At 47.2% G+C, this 18646-nt stretch overlaps 1 pseudogene across 1 annotated transcript; it reads left to right on the top strand.

The window, feature by feature from the left end:
• Nucleotides 1–10777: 10777 nt before the first annotated feature.
• LOC127926992 (tumor necrosis factor receptor superfamily member 6B-like) lies at nt 10778–14822 on the top strand (annotated as a pseudogene). Its single transcript, XR_008125825.1, has 5 exons — nt 10778–10822; nt 11125–11528; nt 11676–11861; nt 12093–12214; nt 14315–14822. The product of XR_008125825.1 is annotated as a tumor necrosis factor receptor superfamily member 6B-like (transcript).
• Nucleotides 14823–18646: the final 3824 nt, after the last annotated feature.

Genomic DNA, 18646 nt, shown 5'->3' with positions numbered 1-18646 from the left:
TCCTGGAAGGTTGTTCACTGTGTCATTCTGTCTACTGGTCATTATTCACTGTGTCATTCTGTCTCCTGGAAGGTTATTCACTGTGTCATCTTGTCTCCTGGAAGGTTATTCACTGTGTCATTCTGTCTCCTGGAAGGTTCTTCACTGTGTCATTCTGTCTCCTGGAAGATTATTCACTGTGTCATTCTGTCTCCTGGAAGGTTCTTCACTGTGTCATTCTGTCTCCTGGAAGGTTATTCACTGTGTCATTCTGTCTCCTGAAAGGTTCTTCACTGTGTCATTCTGTCTCCTGGAAGGTTCTTCACTGTGTCATTCTGTCTCCTGGAAGGTTCTTCACTGTGTCATTCTGTCTCCTGGAAGGTTCTTCACTGTGTCATTCTGTCTCCTGGAAGATTATTCACTGTGTCATTCTGTCTCCTGGAAGGTTCTTCACTGTGTCATTCTGTCTCCTGGAAGGTTACTGTGTCATCTGTCTCCTGAAGGTTATTCACTGTCATTCTGTCTCCTGGAAGGTTCTTCACTGTGTCATTCTGTCTCCTGGAAGGTTCTTCACTGTGTCATTCTGTCTCCTGGAAGGTTCTTCACTGTGTCATTCTGTCTCCTGGAAGGTTATTCACTGTGTCATCTTGTCTCCTGGAAGGTTATTCACTGTGTCATTCTGTCTCCTGGAAGGTTCTTCACTGTGTCATTCTGTCTCCTGGAAAGGTTCTTGTCTCCTGGAAGGGTTCTTCACTGTGTCATTCTGTCTCCTGGAAGGTTATTCACTGTGTCATTCTGTCTCCTGGAAGGTGGTTCACTGTGTCATCTTGTCTCCTGGAAGGTTCTTCACTGTGTCATTCTGTCTCCTGGAAGGTTCTTCACTGTGTCATTCTGTCTCCTGGAAGGTTATTCACTGTGTCATCTTGTCTCCTGGAAGGTTATTCACTGTGTCATTCTGTCTCCTGGAAGGTTCTTCACTGTGTCATCTTGTCTCCTGGAAGGTGGTTCACTGTGTCATTCTGTCTCCTGGAAGGTTCTTCACTGTGTCATTCTGTCTCCTGGAAGGTTATTCACTGTGTCATCTTGTCTCCTGGAAGGTTATTCACTGCGTCATCTTGTCTCCTGGAAGGTTATTCACTGTGTCATTCTCTCCTGGAAGGTTATTCACTGTGTCATCTTGTCTCCTGGAAGGTTCTTCACTGTGTCATTCTGTCTCCTGGAAGGTTCTTCACTGTGTCATTCTGTCTCCTGGAAGGTTCTTCACTGTGTCATTCTCTCCTGGAAGGTTATTCACTGTGTCATCTTGTCTCCTGGAAGGTTATTCACTGTGTCATTCTCTCCTGGAAGGTTATTCACTGTGTCATCTTGTCTCCTGGAAGGTGGTTCACTGTCTCACCTCCACAAGTGTGGTCCCAGATCTGTTTGTGATGTCTTCTAGGGTCATTGTCTCCTCTGTACCAGATGAGACTAGTTGTAACCAGATCAAACAAGTTACGACTATACTAGTCTGATCTGGTTACAACTAGTCTGATCTGGTTACAACTAGTCTGATCTGGTTACAACTAGTCTGATCTGGTTACAACTAGTCTGATCTGGTTACAACTAGTCTGATCTGGTTACAACTAGTCTGATCTGGTTACAACTAGTCTGATCTGGTTACAACTAGTCTGATCTGGTTACAACTAGTCTGATCTGGTTACAACTAGTCTGATCTGGTTACAACTAGTCTGATCTGGTTACAACTAGTCTGATCTGGTTACAACTAGTCTGATCTGGTTACAACTAGTCTGATCTGGTTACAACTAGTCTGATCTGGTAACAACTAGTCTGATCTGGTTACAACTAGTCTGATCTGGTTACAACTAGTCTGATCTGGTTACAACTAGTCTGATCTGGTAACAACTAGTCTGATCTGGTTACAACTAGTCTGATCTGGTTACAACTAGTCTGATCTGGTTACAACTAGTCTGATCTGGTTACAACTAGTCTGATCTGGTTACAACTAGTCTGATCTGGTTACAACTAGTCTGATCTGGTTACAACTAGTCTGATCTGGTAACAACTAGTCTGATCTGGTTACAACTAGTCTGATCTGGTTACAACTAGTCTGATCTGGTTACAACTAGTCTGATCTGGTTACAACTAGTCTGATCTGGTTACAACTAGTCTGATCTGGTTACAACTAGTCTGATCTGGTAACAACTAGTCTGATCTGGTTACAACTAGTCTGATCTGGTTAGTCTGTCTGATCTGGTAACAACTAGTCTGATCTGGTTACAACTAGTCTGATCTGGTAACATCTAGTCTGATCTGGTTACAACTAGTCTGATCTGGTTACAACTAGTCTGATCTGGTTACAACTAGTCTGATCTGGTTACAACTAGTCTGATCTGGTTACAACTAGTCTGATCTGGTCAACTGATCTGATCTGGTAACAACTAGTCTGATCTGGTTACAACTAGTCTGATCTGGTTACAACTAGTCTGATCTGGTTACAACTAGTCTGATCTGGTAACAACTAGTCTGATCTGGTAACAACTAGTCTGATCTGGTTACAACTAGTCTGATCTGGTTACATATAGTCTGATCTGGTAACAACTAGTCTGATCTGGTTACATCTAGTCTGATCTGGTTACAACTAGTCTGATCTGGTTACAACTAGTCTGATCTGGTTACAACTAGTCTGATCTGGTTACAACTAGTCTGATCTGGTTACATCTAGTCTGATCTGGTTACAACTAGTCTGATCTGGTTACAACTAGTCTGATCTGGTAACAACTAGTCTGATCTGGTTACAACTAGTCTGATCTGGTTACAACTAGTCTGATCTGGTTACAACTAGTCTGATCTGGTTACATCTAGTCTGATCTGGTTACAACTAGTCTGATCTGGTTACATATAGTCTGATCTGGTTACATATAGTCTGATCTGGTTACAACTAGTCTGATCTGGTTACAACTAGTCTGATCTGGTTACAACTAGTCTGATCTGGTTACAACTAGTCTGATCTGGTTACAACTAGTCTGATCTGGTTACAACTAGTCTGATCTGGTTACAACTAGTCTGATCTGGTTACAACTAGTCTGATCTGGTTACATCTAGTCTGATCTGGTTACAACTAGTCTGATCTGGTTACAACTAGTCTGATCTGGTTACAACTAGTCTCATCTGGTTACATCTAGTCTGATCTCTGTTGGTTTGATGTTGCTTTGGTACAACTGTCTGATCTGGTTACACGCCATCTCAACTAGTCTCCTCTGGTTAAGGAACCAGAGCTCCTAGTGTTTGGTTGTCAGGTTGCAGTGTCTAGTCTGGGTAACTTCCTGACGGAGGATCATAATGTCGTCATCTGGTTATAATAGTCTGATCTTTACAACTAGTCTGACCTGGTTAGTCTAGTCTGATCTGGTTACAAGTCCTATTGTCATTGGCAGCAACAACGACCATAGGAGTTGGTAAACTAGTCTGATCTGGTTAAACTAGTCTGATCTGGTTACAACAGTCTGATCTGGTTACAACTAGTCTGACCTGGTTAAAACTAGTCTGCTCTGGTTACAACTAGTCTGGATCTGGTTACAGCAGCCCTTCCTACATTTTACCTATAGGTTAGTAGTGGTGACCTGGTTACATCTAGTCTGATCTGGTTACAGACCTGGTTTATAGAGTCATGATCTGGTTGTCAACTAGTCTGAAGTTACAACTAGTCTGAGTGGTTACAACTAGTCTGATCTGGTTACAAATAGTGAGAGAGAGAGGTTAGAGAGTCTGATCTGGTTACTGATGTGTGTGTGTTTTTTCTGATCTGGTACAGAGTCAATGTGGAGGCTATATACAGGGGGGTAGTCCTGGTTACAGAGTCAATGTGGAGGCTAGATACAGGGGTACTGGTTACAGAGTCAATGTGGAGGCTATATACAGGGGGTACCGGTACAGAGTCAATCTGGAGGCTAGATACAGGGGTACTGGTACAGAGTCAATGTGGAGACTATATGATCAGGTTACATCTACTGGTACAGAGTCAATGTGGAGGCTAGATATAGGGGTACTGGTACAGAGTCAATGTGGAGGTTATATACAGGGGGTACAACTAGTCTGAGAGTCAGAGTCAATGTGGAGGCTATATACAGGGGGTACTGGTACAGAGTCAATGTGGAGGCTATATACAGGGGGTACTGGTACAGAGTCAATGTGGAGGCTATATACAGGGGGTACCTAGTACAGAGTCAATGTGGAGGCTAGATATAGGGGTACTGGTACAGAGTCAATGTGGAGGCTATATACAGGGGGTACCAACTAGTCTGGATCTGGTACAGAGTCAATGTGGAGGCTATATACAGGGTGTACTGGTACAGAGTCAATGTGGAGGCTATATACAGGGGGTACTGGTACAGAGTCAATGTGGAGGCTATATACAGGGGGTACCTGTACAGAGTCAATGTGGAGGCTATATACAGGGGGTACCGGTACAGAGTCAATGTGGAGGCTATATACAGGGGGTACCGGTACAGAGTCAATGTGGAGGCTAGATATAGGGGGTACTGGTACAGAGTCAATGTGGAGGCTATATACAGGGGGTACTGGTACAGAGTCAATGTGGAGGCTATATACAGGGGGTACTGGTACAGAGTCAATGTGGAGGCTATATACAGGGGGTACCGGTACAGAGTCAATGTGGAGGCTAGATATAGGGGGTACTGGTACAGAGTCAATGTGGAGGCTATATACAGGGGGTACCGGTACAGAGTCAATGTGGAGGCTATATACAGGGTGTACTGGTACAGAGTCAATGTGGAGGCTATATACAGGGGGTACTGGTACAGAGTCAATGTGGAGGCTATATACAGGGGGTACCTGTACAGAGTCAATGTGGAGGCTATATACAGGGGGTACCGGTACAGAGTCAATGTGGAGGCTAGATATAGGGGGTACTGGTACAGAGTCAATGTGGAGGCTATATACAGGGGTACTGGTACAGAGTCAATGTGGAGGCTATATACAGGGGGTACTGGTACAGAGTCAATGTGGAGGCTATATACAGGGGGTACCGGTACAGAGTCAATGTGGAGGCTAGATACTAGGGGTACTGGTACAGAGTCAATGTGGAGGCTATATACAGGGGTACCGGTACAGAGTCAATGTGGAGGCTATATACAGGGTGTACTGGTACAGAGTCAATGTGGAGGCTATATACAGGGGGTACTGGTACAGAGTCAATGTGGAGGCTATATACAGGGGTACCTGTACAGAGTCAATGTGGAGGCTATATACAGGGGTACCTAGTACAGAGTCAATGTGGAGGCTATATACAGGGGGTACCTAGTACAGAGTCAATGTGGAGGCTATATACAGGGGTACCGGTACAGAGTCAATGTGGAGGCTAGATATAGGGGGTACCTGTACAGAGTCAATGTGGAGGCTATATACAGGGGTACCTGTACAGAGTCAATGTGGAGGCTATATACAGGGGGTACCTGTACAGAGTCAATGTGGAGGCTATATACAGGGCGTAACGGTACAGAGTCAATGTGGAGGCTAGATACAGGGGGTACCTGTACAGAGTCAATGTGGAGGCTATATACAGGGGGTACCTGTACAGAGTCAATGTGGAGGTTATATACAGGGGGTACCTGTACAGAGTCAATGTGGATGCTATATACAGGGGGTACCGGTACAGAGTCAATGTGCGGGGGCACCGGTTAGTCGAGGTAATATGTACATGTAGGTAGAGTTAAAGTGACTATGCATAAACCATAAATAGAGAGTAGCAGCAGTGTAAAAGAGGGAGGGGCGGGGCAATGCAAATAGTCTGGGTAGCCATTTGATTAGCTGTTCGGGAGTCTTATGGATTGGGGGTAGAAGCTTTTTGGACCTATACTTGGCGCTCTGGTGTCTCTTGCTGTGCGGTAGCAGAGAGAACAGTCTATGACTAGGGGAGTCTTTGACCATTTTTAGGGCCTTCCTCTGACACCGCCTGGTATAGAGGTCCTGGATGGCGGGAAGCTTGGGCCATACGCATTACCCTCTGTATTGCCTTGCGGTAGGAGGCCGAGCAGTTGCCATACCAGGCGGTGATGCAACCAGTGCACTCGATGGTGCAGCTGTATAACTTTTTGAGGATCTCAGGACCCATGCCAAATCGTATCAGTATCCTGAGGGGGAATAGGCGCTGTCTTGCCCTCTTCACCTGTTATGACTAACTGGGGACACCACGCGTGTTATCACTAAATGGGGACACCAGGTGTGTTATGACTAACTGGGGACACCATGCATGTTGTGACTAACTGGGGACACCATGCATGTTGTGACTAACTGGGGACACCATGCATGTTGTGACTAACTGGGGACACCATGCATGTTGTGACTAACTGGGGACACCATGCATGTTGTGACTAACTGGGGACACCATGCATGTTATGACTAACTGGGGACACCAGGCATGTTGTGACTAACTGGGGACACCATGCATGACACTAACTGGGGACACCATGCATGTTATGACTAATTGGGGACACCAGGTGTGTTATGACTAACTGGGGACACCAGGCATGTTGTGACTAACTGGGGACACCAGGCATGTTGTGACTAACTGGGGACACCAGGTGTGTTATGACTAATTGGGGACACCAGGTGTGTTATGACTAACTGGGGACACCATGCATGTTGTGACTAACTGGGGACACCAGGCATGTTGTGACTAACTGGGGACACCAGGTGTGTTATGACTAATTGGGGACACCACGCGTGTTATGACTAACTGGGGACACCAGGCATGTTATGACTAACTGGGGACACCAGGCATGTTGTGACCTACTGGGGACACCAGGCATGTTATGACTAATTGGGGACACCACGCATGTTATGACTAACTGGGGACACCAGGCGGTGTTGTGACTAACTGGGGACACCAGGCATGTTGTGACTAACTGGGGACACCTTGCTCCTCAGAAAGGAACCAGAGCCCTGTCCAGGTGTGTTATGACTAACTGGGGACACCAGGTGTGTTATGACTAACTGGGGACACCAGGTGTGTGACTAACTGGGGACACCAGGCATGTTGTGACTAACTGGGGACACCAGGTGTGTTATGACTAACTGGGGACACCAGGCATGTTATGACTAACTGGGGACACCAGGCGTGTTGTGACTAACTGGGGACACCAGGTGTGTTATGACTAACTGGGGACACCAGGCGTGTTGTGACTAACTGGGGACACCAGGTGTGTTATGACTAACTGGGGACACCAGGTGTGTTATGACTAACTGGGGACACCAGGTGTGTTATGACTAACTGGGGACACCAGGTGTGTTATGACTAACTGGGGACACCAGGTCATGTTATGACTAACTGGGGACACCAGGTGTGTTATGACTAACTGGGGACACCAGGCATGTTGTGACTAACTGGGGACACCAGGTGTTTATGACTAACTGGGGACACCAGGTGTGTTATGACTAACTGGGGACACCAGGCGTGTTGTGACTAACTGGGGACACCAGGCATGTTGTGACTAACTGGGGACACCAGGCATGTTGTGACTAACTGGGGACACCAGGTGTGTTATGACTAACTGGGGACACCAGGTGTGTTATGACTAACTGGGGACACCAGGCGTGTTATGTGGGGACTAACTGGGGACACCAGGTGTGTTGACTAACTGGGGACACCAGGTGTGTTATGACTAACTGGGGACACCAGGTGTGTTGTGACTAACTGGGGACACCAGGCGTGTTATGACTAACTAACTGGGGACACCAGGCGTGTTATGACTAACTGGGGACACCAGGTGTGTTATGACTAACTGGGGACACCAGGCATGTTGTGACTAACTGGGGACACCAGGTGTGTTATGACTAACTGGGGACACCAGGCGTGTTGTGACTAACTGGGGACACCAGGTGTGTTATGACTAACTGGGGACACCAGGTGTGTTATGACTAACTGGGGACACCATGCGTGTTGTGACTAACTGGGGACACCAGGTGTGTTATGACTAACTGGGGACACCAGGTGTGTTATGACTAACTGGGGACACCAGGTGTGTTATGACTAACTGGGGACACCAGGTGTGTTATGACTAACTGGGGACACCAGGCGAGTCAATGTGACTAATTGGGGACTAACTGGGGACACCAGGCATGTTGTGACTAACTGGGGACACCAGGTGTGTTATGACTAACTGGGGACACCAGGTGTGTTATGACTAACTGGGGACACCAGGCGTGTTGTGACTAACTGGGGACACCAGGCATGTTGTGACTAACTGGGGACACCAGGCATGTTATGACTAACTGGGGACACCAGGTGTGTTATGACTAACTGGGGACACCAGGTGTGTTATGACTAACTGGGGACACCAGGCGTGTTATGACTAATTGGGGACTAACTGGGGACACCAGGTGTGTTATGACTAACTGGGGACACCAGGTGTGTTATGACTAACTGGGGACACCAGGTGTGTTATGACTAACTGGGGACACCAGGCGTGTTATGACTAACTGGGGACACCAGGTGTGAATAACTGGGGACACCAGGTGATGACTAACTGGGGACACCAGGCGTGTTATGACTAATTGGGGACTAACTGGGGACACCAGGTGTGTTATGACTAACTGGGGACACCAGGTGTGTTATGACTAACTGGGGACACCAGGCGTGTTATGACTAACTGGGGACTAACTGGGGACACCAGGTGTGTTATGACTAACTGGGGACACCAGGTGTGTTATGACTAACTGGGGACACCAGGCATGTGTTAACTGGGGACACCATTGTTGTGACTAACTGGGGACACCAGGTGTGTTATGACTAACTGGGGACACCAGGTGTGTTATGACTAACTGGGGACACCAGGTGTGTTATGACTAACTGGGGACACCAGGCGTGTTATGACAATTGGGGACTAACTGGGGACACCAGGTGTGTTATGACTAACTGGGGACACCAGGTGTGTTATGACTAACTGGGGACACCAGGCGTGTTATGACTAATTGGGGACTAACTGGGGACACCAGGTGTGTTATGACTAACTGGGGACACCAGGCGTGTTATGACTAACTGGGGACACCAGGCGTGTTATGACTAATTGGGGACAACTGGGGACTAACTGGGGACACCAGGCGTGTTATGACTAACTGGGGACACCAGGCGTGTTGTGACTAACTGGGGACACCAGGTGTGTTATGACTAACTGGGGACACCAGGCGTGTTGTGACTAACTGGGGACACCAGGTGTGTTATGACTAACTGGGGACACCAGGCGTGTTATGACTAACTGGGGACACCAGGTGTTGTGACACCAGCCGGGTTATCCGTAACTGGGGACACCAGGTGTGTTATGACTAACTGGGGACACCAGGTGTGTTATGACTAACTGGGGACACCATGCATGTTGTGACTAACTGGGGACACCAGGCGTGTTATGACTAACTGGGGACACCAGGTGTGTTATGACTAACTGGGGACACCATGCATGTTGTGACTAACTGGGGACACCAGGTGTGTTGTGACTAACTTGGGGACACCAGGTGTGTTATGACTAACTGGGGACACCAGGTGTGTTGTGACTAACTGGGGACACCAGGCATGTTGTGACTAACTGGGGACACCAGGTGTGTTATGACTAACTGGAACACCAGGTGTGTTATGACTAACTGGGGACACCAGGTGTGTTATGACTAACTGGGGACACCAGGTGTGTTATGACTAACTGGGGACACCAGGTGTGTTATGACTAACTGGGGACACCAGGTGTTATGACTAACTGGGGACACCAGGTGTGTTATGACTAACTGGGGACACCAGGCGTGTTATGACTAACTGGGGACACCAGGTGTGTTATGACTAACTGGGGACACCAGGTGTGTTATGACTAACTGGGGACACCAGGTGTGTTATGACTAACTGGGGACACCAGGTGTGTTATGACTAACTGGGGACACCAGGTGTGTTATGACTAACTGGGGACACCAGGTGTGTTATGACTAACTGGGGACACCAGGCATGTTGTGACTAACTGGGGACACCAGGTGTGTTATGACTAACTGGGGACACCAGGCATGTTATGACTAACTGGGGACACCAGGTGTGTTATGACTAACTGGGGACACCAGGTGTGTTATGACTAACTGGGGACACCAGGCGTGTTATGACTAACTGGGGACACCAGGTGTGTTGTGACTAACTGGGGACACCAGGTGTTATGACTAACTGGGGACACCAGGTGTGTTATGACTAACTGGGGACACCAGGTGTGTTATGACTAACTGGGGACACCAGGTGTGTTATGACTAACTGGGGACACCAGGTGTGTTATGACTAACTGGGGACACCAGGTGTGTTATGACTAACTGGGGACACCAGGCGTGTTGTGACTAACTGGGGACACCAGGCGTGACTTGTGAAGGTGTTATAATATGATCTAATAGAGGGCATGTCTCCATCCCTGACTGACTCCTCCCCTTCCTCTTTCTTGTCCACGGTTGACGATAAAGGGCGATAAGGTCTGAATCAGCCCACACTCCTCCCCTTCCTCTTTCTTGTCCACGGTTGACGATAAAGGGCGATAAGGTCTGAATCAGCCCACAATCTCCCTTCCTCTTTCTAATCCACGGTAGACGATAAAGGGCGATAAAGTCTGAATCAGCCCACAATAGAGGATATGACTCCCCCCCTTCCTCTTTCTAATCCACGGTTGACGATAAAGGGCGATAAGGTCTGAATCAGCCCACAATAGAGGATATGACTCCTCCCCTTCCTCTCTCTAGTCCGATTGACGATAAAGGGCAGAGAGAAGGATCCATGATCAAGTCCTTTTACAGCTGGACAAGCGACAACATCAACATGGTGAGTCACTCTTCTGATGATGGGATAATGGCACATACAAGGATGTTCCTTTTTAACACATTATTTATATATTGCAACATTTTAAAGTTACATATTTCGGTATATTGTACAATGTGAATGTGTTGCCATGACAAAAGCTGTTTGTAATTATTAGTCAATTTTACAATAATGTTGTGTAATAAATTGGTAGCCCCTTAGCCTACAGTTGAAACCTTTATATCAATCGAATGTATTTAATAAAGACATTTTTATATTGTCACAACGTGCTCTAAACAAAGTGCATTATTTTCTTATATTTACAGTTGTTCACAATCCTGGTAGTGCTGTCGTCGGTTGATCTCAGTTGTAGCGCAATGAAAGAGGTTCTTCAAAGTCAGACCCCCCACGTATCACCACCTGGACTCCTCCACCGGCCAGTTACTCACCTGTCATCGCTGTCCACCTGGCCATCACATGTCTGCGCACTGCACCGCCACCACGCAGACCGTGTGTACACCATGTCCATCAGGCCACTACACTCAGTACTGGAACTACCTGCACAAGTGTCTGTACTGCGGCACGTTCTGTGGGGAGCACCAGGTGGTCAAGGAGGAGTGCTCGGTTCTCAATGACAGGGTGTGTGAGTGCAAAGGAGGATATTACTGGGACGCCGATTTCTGTATCAGACACACGGAGTGTCCTTCTGGCTACGGGGTGAAACGGAGAGGTAAGAAACAGAATGGACAGATATATCACCAGTTCCGTCAATGTGCAATAGCGTTATTTTGCAGATAGATCGAAAAACGGTATATAATGGTTTATAACGGACAAATAGTAATATACATTTGTTTAAAAATGTCAAATGCCCCCACAGGTACGACGGAGACGGACACAGAGTGTGAAAAATGCCCTCACGGTTCCTTCTCCTACAGCACTTCTTCGGGCGCGCTGTGCGTAAATCACACGGATTGCGCGTCACTGGGGCGGAAGACGGTCCTCAGGGGTACGTGTTGGCACGACAACCTCTGCGCCCTTTCCTGTGAAGAACTGAAAGATGGAGGTGGGTATCACATTATCGACAAGATCTTGATATCGACTTTTGTTTTTAGCTGTGGTGTATTTCAAACCCAAATACTGAAACAGAATTTGGGGTCTATATTTGATTTATTGCAGACTTTTATGAAATGTAATGAAAGTAATATTCATATATTTTTGCATTGAATTGGTATTATTCATTAGTATTACGTTAGTGTTACTGACAAACAAATCAAAATGTTTTCCTCGTTTGCAGGTGAGTTTAAACTACTCAGAACGTTCCTTCCTGACTTCTTCGCTCATCACGAGATGAGAGTGGTGAAGCTGAGGAAGCTGGTCTGGAGGTTGATGGCCACTGAAGAGGAGCAGGAGCACCAGGTTAGAGAGACAGACCCTAAGTATTGTGTGTGTATGTACTGATCGATGCTACTGAATGTAATGTCATATATGAACACATAAATGATAAATGGAGACCTAGAATAGCAGGTCTCTGTCTTGTTTTCCTCCGTTTTGAGCCAGTACAGAACCTTAGTTATATTTCTCTTATTTTACAGTGGGGCAAAAAGTATTTTGTCAGCCACCAATTGTGCAAGTTCTCCCACTTAAAAGATGAGAGAGGCCTGTAATTTTCATCATAGGTACACTCCAACTATGACCAGACAAAATTAGGGGAAAAATCCAGAAAATCACATTGTAGGATTTTTAATACATTTATTTGCAAATTATGGTGGAAAATAAGTATTTGGTCACCTACAAACAAGCAAGATTTCTGGCTCTCACAGACCTGTAACTTCTTCTTTAAGAGGCTCCTCTGTCCTCCACTCGTTACCTGTATTAATGGCACCTGTTTGAACTTGTTATCAGTATAAAAGACACCTGTCCACAACCTCAAACAGTCACACTCCAAACTCCACTATGGCCAAGACCAAAGTGCTGTCAAAGGAGACCAGAAACAAAATTGTAGACCTGCACCAGGCTGGGAAGACTGAATCTGCAATAGGTAAGCAGCTTGGTTTAAAGAAATCAACTGTGGGAGCAATTATTAGGAAATGGAAGACATACAAGACCACTGATAATCTTCCTTGATCTGGGGCTCCACGCAAGATCTCACCCCGTGGGGTCAAAATGATCACAAGAACGGTGAGCAAAAATCCCAGAACCACACGGGGGGAGCTAGTGAATGACCTGCAGAGAGCTGGGACCAAAGTAACAAAGCATACCATCAGTAACACACGAAGCCGCCAGGGACTCAAATCCTGCAGTGCCAGACGTGTCCCCCTGCTTAAGCCAGTACATGTCCAGGCCCATCTGAAGTTTGCTGGAGAGCATTTGGATGATCCAGAAGAAGTTTGGGAGAATGTCATATGGTCAGATGAAACCAAAATATAACTTTTTGGTAAAAACTCAACTCGTCGTGTTTGGAGGACAAAGAATGCAGGGGTTGCATCCAAAGAACACCATACCTACTGTGAAGCATTGGGGTGGAAACATCATGCTTTGGGGCTGTTTTTTCTGCAAAGGGATCAGGATGACTGATCCGTGTAAAGGAAAGAATGAATGGGGCCATGTATCGTGAGATTTTGAGTGAAAACCTCCTTCCATCAGCAAGGGCATTGAAGATGAAACGTGGCTGGGTCTTTCAGCATGACAATGATCCCAAACACACCGCCCGGGCAACGAAGGAGTGGCTTCGTAAGAAGCATTTCAAGGTCCTGGAGTGGCCTTGCCAGTCTCCAGATCTCAACCCCATAGAAAATCTTTGGAGGGAGTTGAAAGTCCGTGTTGCCCAGCAACAGCCCCAAAACATCACTGCTCTAGAGGAGATCTGCATGGAGGAATGGGCCAAAATACCAGCAACAGTGTGTGAAAACCTTGTGAAGACTTACAGAAAACGTTTGACCTCTGTCATTGTCAACAAAGGGTATATAACAACGTATTGAGATAAACTTTTGTTATTGACCAAATACTTATTTTACACCATAATTTGCAAATAAATTCATTCAAAATCCTACAATGTGATTCTCTGGATTTTTTCCTTTCTCATTTTGTCTGTCATAGTTGAAGTGTACCTATGATGAAAACTACAGGCCTCTCTCATCTTTTTAAGTGGGAGAACTTGCACAATTGGTGGCTGACTAAATACTTTTTTGCCCCACTGTACAGTGATGTAGTTCTGTCGTTAAGCTGTTGTTGTCTATTCATGTTCTGCATTATGTCCTGGTTTATGTTGCGTGTGGGACCCAGGAAGAGTAGTTGCTGCTCTGGCAACAACTAACAGGGATCCTAATTAAATACCAAATGACCAACACACACAGTTCGAGGTTTACATTTAACCTGGCCTTTAATCAATGATTTCACTTCATTATTCTCTTGTATTTGCCTTCTGTTGTTGTATTTCTCCTTCATTTTATTATTTGAAAATGTCCCTCAATTTTAAATGCAATTTAAATAAAGTTGAATTTCCTTTTATTTGAGCAGGAGCAGCAGCAGCACCCAGCCAGCAGCCTCTCCCAGTCCGGCCAGAGAGGCCTCTTGCAGGGCCAGGTGAAGGACTGGATCAGGGATGCCTCAGAGGAAGACCTGAGGAGACTCCCTGAAATACTGAGGAAGACCCATCAGAGTGTGATGGCAGAGAGACTAGAGGGGAAGATGAGGGAGCTACAGGAAGCCTCTGATTGTAACTCGGTTAGAAACGGGGTGACCTCATCACCTCACTGTGATGTAGAAGAGGTTTCTCAATCTGAATAACTCACAGAATGGATACAGTACCATATAGCCTACAGTGATCATGAATATACTACTGTAAACCACTGTGCTGTATGCTGTATACCTGTGTGTTCACTGGTTATCAGCTGACTTCCAAAATACTGATCAGTTATGGTTGTACAATGTGTCTGCTTTGTCCTGGTCAAATAATGAAACATTAATGTCAGTCCTCAGGGAACGAGATGGTCCTTTTCCTACTAAAGCCATGACACCACCTTCACACGGTCATTGTCTTCTTATCTAATACCTCACACAGTGGTTCTACCTTCATAAGAGGTGATCCCCCATTCATAAAGAGGTGACCCCCCCCACACTCATAAAGAGGTGACCCCCACACTCATAAAAAGGTGCCCCCCACACCCCCCCACCAAACTCATAAAGAGGTGACCCCCCCCACACTCATAAAGAGGTGACCCCCCACACTCATAAAAAGGTGCCCCCCACACCCCCACCAAACTCATAAAGAGGTGTCCCCCACACTCATGAAGAGGTGACAACACTCACAAAGAGTTGGCCCCCTCCACCACACTCATAAAGAGGTGACCCCCCACTCATAAAGAGGTGTCCCCCCACACTCATAAAGAGGTGCCCCCCACACTCATAAAGAGGTGACCCCCACTCATAAAGAGGTGACCCCCCACACTCATAAAGAGGTGTCCCCCCACACTCATAAAGAGGTGACCCCCACACTCATAAAGAGGTGCCCCCCACACTCATAAAGAGGTGACCCCCCACACTCATAAATAGGTGATCCCCCCACACTCATAAAGAGGTGACCCTCCCCCCACTCATAAAGAGGTGTCCCCCCACACTCATAAAGAGGTGCCCCCCACACTCATTAAGAGGTGACCCCCCACAATCATAAAGAGGTGACCCCCCACACACACACTCATAAAGAGGTGACCCCCTCCCCCACACTCATAAAGAGGTGACCCCCCACACACACCCATAAAGAGGTGACCCCCCACACTCATAAAGAGGTGACCCCCCACACACACTCATAAAGAGGTGACCCCCCACACTCATAAAGAGGTGACCCCCCACACACACTCATAAAGAGGTGACCCCCCACACTCATAAAGAGGTGACCCCCCACACTCATAAAGAGGTGACCCCCCACACTCATAAAGAGGTGACCCCCCTCCCCACACGCACACTCATAAAGAGGTGACCCCCCACACACACACACACTCATAAAGAGGTGCCCCCCTAAACATTTCTCTCCATCCAACACCCAAACCTTCACCATACAATATGTCAACAACAGGCTAGCCAGCGTAATTCATGTCTTCACAAGGCTCCTCTACAATTGTGGTGACACACGTGGTAACGTTAGTGTGGTGGGTTGTGTTTATGTCCAGCATACTATAACCAGGGTAAAGGTGACATAGAAATGTATTTTACCTCATGGAGTCACTCAATATGGCCGACTATTTATTTCTATAGGTGGGAGATGGTGGGGTCTCCGTGTCTGACTGCTGAAGGCAACCAGGTCAGGCCACCGTCATGTCTGGTTCCTGGGTCTCAAATGTTCCTCAAATTAGATCCTTCGAACCAAATGTGTGTGTGTGTGTGTGTGTGTGTGTGTGTGTGTGTGTGTGTGTGTGTGTGTGTGTGTGTGTGTGTGTGTGTGTGTGTGTGTGTGTGTGTGTGTGTGTGTATGTGTGTGTGTGTGTGTGTGTGTTAATTAACTAATAGGGTCCGCTGCTGGAGGTGAGGTGACTACTCAACCAAACGTTTGAAACCTCAAACCTGACACAGAGAAGCCACTGAACGGTGCTTTCCTTCTTTCACCAAGCAGCAGAACACGTTAGGGACAGAAGGGGACAGACCTTCTTCACCAAGCAGCAGAACACGTTAGGGACAGAAGGGGACAAACCTTCACCAAGCAGCAGAACACGTTAGGGACAGAAGGGGACAAACCTTCTTCACCAAGCAGCAGAACACGTTAGGGACAGAAGGGGACAAACCTTCTCCACCAAGCAGCAGAACACGTTAGGGACAGAAGGGGACAAACCTTCACCAAGCAGCAGAACACGTTAGGGACAGAAGGGGACAAACCTTCTTCACCAAGCAGCAGAACACGTTAGGGACAGAAGGGGACAAACCTTCACCAAGCAGCAGAACACGTTAGGGACAGAAGGGGACAAACCTTCTTTACCAAGCAGCAGAACACGTTAGGGACAGAAGGGGACAAACCTTCTCCACCAAGCAGCAGAACACGTTAGGGACAGAAGGGGACAAACCTTCTTCACCAAGCAGCAGAACACGTTAGGGACAGAAGGGGACAAACCTTCTTCACCAAGCAGCAGAACACGTTAGGGACAGAAGGGGACAAACCTTCTCCACCAAGCAGCAGAACACGTTAGGGACAGAAGGGGACAAACCTTCTTCACCAAGCAGCAGAACACGTTAGGGACAGAAGGGGACAAACCTTCTCCACCAAGCAGCAGAACACGTTAGGGACAGAAGGGGACAAACCTTCTTCACCAAGCAGCAGAACACGTTAGGGACAGAAGGGGACAAACCTTCTTCACCAAGCAGCAGAACACGTTAGGGACAGAAGGGGACAAACCTTCTCCACCAAGCAGCAGAACACGTTAGGGACAGAAGGGGACAAACCTTCTTCACCAAGCAGCAGAACACGTTAGGGACAGAAGGGGACAAACCTTCTTCACTAAGCAGCAGAACACGTTAGGGACAGAAGGGGACAAACCTTCTTCACCAAGCAACAGAACACGTTAGGGACAGAAGGGGACAAACCTTCTTCACCAAGCAGCAGAACACGTTAGGGACAGAAGGGGACAAACCTTCTTCACCAAGCAGCAGAACACGTTAGGGACAGAAGGGGACAAACCTTCTTCACCAAGCAGCAGAACACGTTAGGGACAGAAGGGGACAAACCTTCTTCACCAAGCAGCAGAACACGTTAGGGACAGAAGGGGACAAACCTTCTTCACCAAGCAGCAGAACACGTTAGGGACAGAAGGGGACAAACCTTCTTCACCAAGCAGCAGAACACGTTAAGGACAGAAGGGGACAAACCTTCTTCACCAAGCAGCAGAACACGTTAAGGACAGAAGGGGACAAACCTTCTTCACCAAGCAGCAGAACACGTTAGGGACAGAAGGGGACAAACCTTCTCCACCAAGCAGCAGAACACGTTAAGGACAGAAGGGGACAAACCTTCTTCACCAAGCAGCAGAACACGTTAGGGACAGAAGGGGACAAACCTTCTCCACCAAGCAGCAGAACACGTTAGGGACAGAAGGGGACAAACCTTCTTCACCAAGCAGCAGAACACGTTAGGGACAGAAGGGGACAAACCTTCTCCACCAAGCAGCAGAACACGTTAGGGACAGAAGGGGACAAACCTTCTTCACCAAGCAGCAGAACACGTTAGGGACAGAAGGGGACAAACCTTCTTCACCAAGCAGCAGAACACGTTAGGGACAGAAGGGGACAAACCTTCTTCACCAAGCAGCAGAACACGTTAGGGACAGAAGGGGACAAACCTTCTCCACCAAGCAGCAGAACACGTTAGGGACAGAAGGGGACAAACCTTCTCCACCAAGCAGCAGAACACGTTAGGGACAGAAGGGGACAAACCTTCTCCACCAAGCAGCAGAACACGTTAGGGACAGAAGGGGACAAACCTTCTCCACCAAGCAGCAGAACACGTTAGGGACAGAAGGGGACAAACCTTCTCCACCAAGCAGCAGAACACGTTAGGGACAGAAGGGGACAAACCTTCTCCACCAAGCAGCAGAACACGTTAGGGACAGAAGGGGACAAACCTTCTCCACCAAGCAGCAGAACACGTTAGGGACAGAAGGGGACAAACCTTCTTCACCAAGCAGCAGAACACGTTAGGGACAGAAGGGGACAAACCACAATGTAAAATAAAGTTAAGTGCTTTAACTGGAAATGGTGGAGAGAAAAGAAAAATGAGGGGAAAAAATGAAAGGTCCAGTCGTCTGTCTCTTTAAAAATCTAGATTTGGGTCTTTTAGATAATTGTGTTTGTCTGTGTCCCAGACCTGCC

The sequence above is a fragment of the Oncorhynchus keta genome, unplaced genomic scaffold (assembly GCF_023373465.1).
Source record: "Oncorhynchus keta strain PuntledgeMale-10-30-2019 unplaced genomic scaffold, Oket_V2 Un_contig_8871_pilon_pilon, whole genome shotgun sequence".
In the NCBI taxonomy this organism is placed as follows: domain Eukaryota; kingdom Metazoa; phylum Chordata; class Actinopteri; order Salmoniformes; family Salmonidae; genus Oncorhynchus; species Oncorhynchus keta.
This window is presented reverse-complemented; position numbering and strand designations above follow the sequence as displayed.